Source organism: Pongo pygmaeus, chromosome 10 (assembly GCF_028885625.2).
Source record: "Pongo pygmaeus isolate AG05252 chromosome 10, NHGRI_mPonPyg2-v2.0_pri, whole genome shotgun sequence".
Classification (NCBI taxonomy): domain Eukaryota; kingdom Metazoa; phylum Chordata; class Mammalia; order Primates; family Hominidae; genus Pongo; species Pongo pygmaeus.
The window spans coordinates 130,497,034-130,503,214 of record NC_072383.2 but is presented as its reverse complement, the minus strand read 5'-3'; the positions used below and the strand labels follow the sequence as shown (position 1 = coordinate 130,503,214).

The following is a 6,181-nucleotide window of genomic DNA, read 5'->3' as shown; positions in this document are numbered from 1 at the left end:
CCTACTCTGGGCACTGAGGTACAGAGGGCGGCCCTCCTGCCCTGCCCCGGGAGGGTGCTGGTCTCCACCAGGACACAGAGGGAGGTGGGCGAGGCCACAGCCCAGAGAGGGAGGGCAAGGTGGCGGGGGTGGGGGGTAGAGGAGAGGACTGAGGGTGGCAGTGACAGCAGTGAAACCCGGGTCAGGAGGGGCATGGACTCTTCTGCACATCAATGGGGAGCCACAGAAGCTTGTAGAGGAAGCTCATTCTGCCCTGGGTCCCCAGGGAGCTGAGGTCTCAGCCACATTCACCCTCACAGCTGGGCCCTCTGGCCCCTCCCACCCTGGGAAGTGTGGCCTGTTTTTGGTGAGGTCACAGCTGCAGGGAGGGCCAGCGGCGCCGGATGCCTCAGACTGCAAACAGCTTCGCTCAATACCCCCTGTTGCGGGGCAGAGGCTGGGGCTAGAAATAGACCCGCAGTGACCCCCACCCCAGCCACATAGTGCAGGCCTCCTGACCACAGGTCCTGGGCCACCCCTTCTTGCTCACGTGGGAGGGAACCCTGAGCTCGGGGGAGGCTGTTCCCCAAACAAGGCCGCCTTGTGTAGCCCTCTGAGGGCCTTTTATAATCTCCTTCCCTCCCCCGGGACAGCCCAGCTGCAGCCCCTCCTCACCAGCGACCCCTGGGCCCTTCGCCTCGGGGCCAGGCAAGCGGGGAGCAGACAGCAGTGTGTGAGAAGGGAAAAGAGCCAGACTACGGGGACCCCCAGCCGCCCGCCAGCCCCTCCCCTGCAGCCTCTCCTGCCAGACGCGGAGGATCCTTAGCTGCCCCATGCAGGGAGTGTGGCCAGGCGAGGCTCCGTGGAGCGCAGGAGCTGCAGCAGCAGGAGAGCCAGGAGGAGGCTGTGCTGTTGCCCAGGCAAGCAGAGACGCCGGCTGTACGCAGTCCTGGGCCACGTATCGGGTGTGGTCTTAGGAAATGTGAGTGTACACTTGGTGCGTGCCTGTGTGTGCACATGTGCATGTGTGTGTACACAGCCTCAGCCCACATATCGTGTGTGAATTCAGGAAATGTGTGCGTGTGAGTGCATGTGTGTACATGCGCGTAGGTGTGCATGTGCCTGTGTGTGTTCTCATGTACACAGCAGAGCGGTGGGTCTCAGCCCCCGCTGCAGGCTGGAACCCCCTGGGGGTGTGGTGGATCTGGAACTTGGGATGCAGCCCGGCAGCGTCGCCCAGAGCTGAAGATCCACTTACCCCGACCCAGCAGTTCCACTCCGGGGTGTCTACACCATAGACAGGGGCATGTGTGTTCACCAGAAAGTGCTCTTAGCACCATTCGTGAGAGCCAGACTGGAAATTGCTGCAATGCGCATTAATCGTGCAGTGGGTACGTGAGCAGGAATGGCCATGCTGGGCCTCCCTGTCCAGGGGAGCCCTGACCCCCTCTCCCCTGCCCCGAGGAGAGGCTGAGGAACAGTTTCCAGGCCTGGGAGGGATCTGGCCATCCTGGGAGTGACTGGGGAGGAAGGAGAGTGCTGGCTCAGCCCACAGTGACTGCACAGCTCTCCCCGCCGCCTCCTCCTCCGGGAACAAGGGCCCTTGTGTCCGCCTCCCCCAGGGACAGTGCCCCAGTGAGGAACAGAGCCTGGCCTGGGTCCCAGCGGTTAAGTCTGGCCTCAGCCCTGGGGCTCTGGGCAGGGCTGCAGTGAGGGGATGGAGCTCTCTGTGCACCAGACTGGACCTTCTGCCCCCTCCCCGGACAGCCAGCTCTGCCACCCCCTGAAAAGGGTCCCTGGGCTGTGGACAAGCACTGTATCATGCTCTGCTGTGTGGTCCTGAGGGGGACAACAGATGTCCCTTGGGTCCATTCAGGACTCACCTGCCCGTCTCTGTATTTCTCTGCCAGGTCACCCCTACGTGATTCAGAGGTGGGAAGCCACGCCTCCCAATCAGCATATTTCATACTGTGGTCCTGGGATTGGCTCAGGAATGGCCATGTGACCCAGGCTGGTCCAATCAGAATGTGCCCGGGACTTTTTCTGAAACCCCTGGGGAAGGGAGGCTTTGTCTCTCAGTTGCTCAGTTAAGAAGAGCTCTCTGAGGGCCATTTCCAGGCCTTCTTCCCCCATCAGGGACACAGGCAAAGTGCAAGGGCCCTGAGGATTTCCAGGGCTACAAAAATGTTTTCATTTCTTTTAAAATTAGAAGAAAATATAAGCTCTTAGGTCAAAGAAAGCATTTTAATATAAAATATTAACCTATTCATCTTTGTACTAGTTGTAAAATAGAAGCTTAAAGGTGATTTTATGGAGGAAGGAGCCCACGAATGCAAAAGGGCCCAGGGCCCGTGGAAGCCACGTGCAGCCCTGTCTGTCTCTGCCGCCGCACAGGAGGGGGCCCGAGATGAGGATGGTGAGCTGACGCCCAGGGCCGGGTGAGGGTGGTGCCGGGGCGGTGCCAGCCGTCCACAAAGTCCTGCTGTGTGTGCACTGGTGTGCGCAACCTCATGAACCCCCAGCACCTCACCATGGTCGTTTCACAGACGGGGAGAGCTGGACCCGAAAAGGTTAAGCAATGCCACCAAAGCCACACAGCTTGAAAGTGGGAGAGCTGGGTCTTGAACACTGAGTTTGGCTGCAGAGTCTGAGCTGGGGAACCGCTGAGCTGCTTTCTGTCTGAGGGCGGGGTTGAGCCTGGACCTGTCCTGATGCTGCCAGCCCCTTCTTACGGTGCTCAGGTGAGGGGGTTGGTGAAGTCCCCTTTCTGTCACTTGCCTCCAAGAGAGCCCAGATAACACACATGTGGAGCAGGGGCAGAGGAGAGCTGGGCAGTGGCTGCACCAGCCAGGAAGCAGATCCCGCTCCGCCGGGACATCGGACTGTGTGGGCTTTGCAGCCTTCACGATCCTACACTCTCGCTCTGGGGTCTGAAGGGTCCTCCCCCTGCAGCAGGAGAGCAGGTTCCCCAGAAGATGAGCCCCACAGCTGTCCAGATGTATGACAGCAGCTTCCTGTGGAGGAACCAGCCATTGTCCAATTGGGAGGGGGGTGCTGGCTTCTTGGAGGTTTGCAGAGTGTGGCAGGTGTGGAAAAACTTGAGTACAAGGAAAGTCCTTTCAAACAGGATTAAGCAGGTGGCATGGTGGTGGTGGTGATTCCAGTACTGTGTGTGCATGTGTGTGTCTGTGTGCATGCATGTGTCTGTATGTATGCATTCATGTATGTATGTCTGGGTCTGTGTGCATTGGTCTCTGTGTGTGCACGCATATGTGTATATGCATTGTGTGCCCGGGTGTGCACATGTGTGTGCACCTGTTGAGCCAGTTCTGTGAGTCCCCCTGAGGGCCAGGAGGCCGTGGGCAGGGCTGGTCCCGGAGAGCACTTAGTTTTCTTTTCCACGCACTTTGGCTTCCCCCACTGAGTGCACCCCCTGCACTTGGCTGGCTGCTTTCACCCCAGCCCCACTCCTCCTGTGCCCAAGAATCTTCTCCTCGTCTCCTCCTCAGCCACACAGCTGGTGCAGCATACCAGGCCTGCACTGAAATGCATCGGGGAGCAAAAGGGAGGTGAAGTCAAACATCCCATCTGCTCCTGTCCACGATCTCAGGTTCAATGCCAAGTTCTGACACTGCCGACTCCCCACACTGAGGGTAAACAGCCTCCCCGAATGCAAATCTCACTCCTTGTTTGCAGTCACTGAGAAATTCTTTCTGGAAGATGTTTATTGTTTCTCACTCGCTCTGCAAAATCATCAGTGTAGAGAGGATATCTTAGGAGTTTCCAGAATAAGGAAACGAGGGAGCAGCGACTCATGTGGGTCCTCTTGGGATGGCTGAATGGAATGCAGAGAGGGGAGGAGAGTGGAAAATAGAGCATGCATTTTGAGAAAATTTCGAGCAGTTTCTCAGGAGCCTTGAGCCTTGGAGGAGGCAGAAAGGGAAATTATTTTCAGCTTTGTGTACACTGTTCTCCGAGGATAGTGCTTGTCTAACAGAGGCTGACTTTCTGAAGACTTTATCTATCAGATTAGAAGCCTGTATGAGAGCCTAGGTAAAAATGCAAATTCCTAGGTCCCGGTCCAGACCCTGGGATCAGAATATGGAGTGTGAGAGACCCAGGTTCTTGCGTCTCAGGAGCCTCCCACGTGATTCAGATGGTTGCTAAAGTGGGAAGACCAGGCTCCTGAAAGAGCGGATGGCATCTGCGCAGCTGAAGCATCGTTTGTCCATTCACTCATTCAGCAAACGTCACTGAGTCTCTTGAGGTGTCAGCACTGTCTCTGGTGCTGAACTAGGGCCCGGTGCTCACAGCATTCACCTTCCAGTGGAGGAGACAGCTTGTATCTGTGGGAGTCCCCCAGCAGTCAGAAGGGACACGACGGGTTAACTGAAGAGGGCTTAATAAAGGGCAGGGGTCGGGACCGAGGCTGTTTATGCCAAGATGGCAAAACCCAAGAGGTCTGTGGGTGGCGACATCTGAGAATCTAGTGGCCACCTGGAGCTTCCGAGGCTCACCAAGAGCAAACCTGAATTGCTTTCCAGGCCACAGGTCCGTGAACAGCATGTGCAGAAGCAACGCCCAGAGGCCTCTCCACTCCCCAGAGGCTGGTGTGGGAGGCAGCTGTGGCACCAGGCGCTGCTGCATCCTGCAAGTGCACTGCCCCGTTGTTAGTCATGGACGGCATCCAGAATTTCTCCAGCATACTTGGGCCCACCAAATAGTCACAGCAGCACAAACAGCCCAGCAAATCAGAGGCCCTGGGGGACAGGACCCAGAGCTGGGAGGGTACATAGGACAAGCCTGGCTCCCTGCGTGCCTGGAGGGTGGCCCCCTTGCTCTGGCCACTGTGACTCTGACTGCCTGTCCTGGAACACGTGCCTGCTATGGTGTGAGGGTACACAGGGTAGCCTGAGCCCTACCTGAACTTCAGAGACCAGGGGCACAGGGGGATCCCTGGGCTGATATCAGAAACAAGGGCATCAGTGCTGGTGAGAAAGTAAGGGGAGGCCCTGGCCCCCTGCGAAGGATCCCGTAAGCCCCCAGGTAGCTGCTCCCAGGACATGGCACTTGGCCCCCCTCATCCTCACAGTCTCGGACCTGACTCCTCCACGTAGCCAACACCATAGGATGTCAACGGTGTCTTTAAAGCTGTGAGGCTCCCAAACAAACTCTCCTCTTCCCACCCCAGTCACCTCCATTCCCAGGACATACTCGGAGCTCTCACACAAGCGGGACCGCCGTGGTCCTCAGCCGACAGTCCTGGGTTGCAGCCAGAGACTACACTGCAGTCTCAGCCCTCTCCTACCTGCCTGCCTCCACTCTAATCTCCACTCCCACGTGGTGCTCTGTCCGACGAAGCTGTGACTCCAGGAAGGAAGTGGCTCGCTGGTCAGGAGTGGCCCGCTCCAGGCCGTGCATTCAGGAACTTTCCATGGAAGGAGCCGGGTACACAGGTGGATGAGCAGGACACCAGCCAGAGGCTGGAAGACACTCCAGGGTCTTGGCAGTGGGAGCCTCCAGGGCCCTGAAGGTTTATTTGCGCCACTGTGCAAGGGGAGCTGGTGCCTGGCTCCATATGGAGAACTTCCCTTCCCCCAGGACAGAGCAAGCTCCTTCCTGTGAGATTTCCAATAAAGCTACTCAGAACTTAGACGAGTTTCTAACCCAGGGGATTCATCGTTTCACTAAAATGTATTTACTGAGTACCTACTGCATGCCACGTGCCATGCCCGGCATGAGAAACAGAGGAACAAGAAGGGCAGGGCACATCTGAGGAGCCTATGTGCTGGGAGGCAGACAGGGAGGGTTCGAGGAGCGGGACAGAACCTTGTGACTCCTGGCTGGGAGGCGGACAGGGTGGGATCCAGGAGCAGGACGAGGCCTCGTGACCCTTGGCTGGGAGGTGGACAGGGTGGGATCCAGGAGCGGAACGGGGCCTCGTGACTCCTGTTTGGGAGGCTCGAGCTGCAGAGGAGGTTGGCGCCACCTTCTCTGGAGGGAAGGCAGGAGGACACAAGTGTTGGAAGAATCACGAGTTTGGTTTGGGCAGACGCAGGTTCAGGTTCAGCAGCTGTGAGGGCCCTGGATGGGTCCATGTCTCCTCACAAAGGAGTTGTTTATGAATCCAGTTCTGCTCCCATGAGTAGCATGAGAGCTATACCAAGGTCTGTTTCCCGGCTACTGTGAACCTGGAGGGTTT

At 57.7% G+C, this 6,181-nt stretch overlaps 1 long non-coding RNA gene across 1 annotated transcript; it reads left to right on the top strand.

The window, feature by feature from the left end:
• Positions 1-692: 692 nt before the first annotated feature.
• LOC134737662 (uncharacterized) lies at positions 693-5,632 on the top strand. The gene is made up of 2 exons (XR_010122774.1): positions 693-961; positions 4,524-5,632. It is a non-coding gene; the product is annotated as an uncharacterized LOC134737662 (long non-coding RNA).
• The last annotated feature ends 549 nt before the right edge of the window (positions 5,633-6,181 follow it).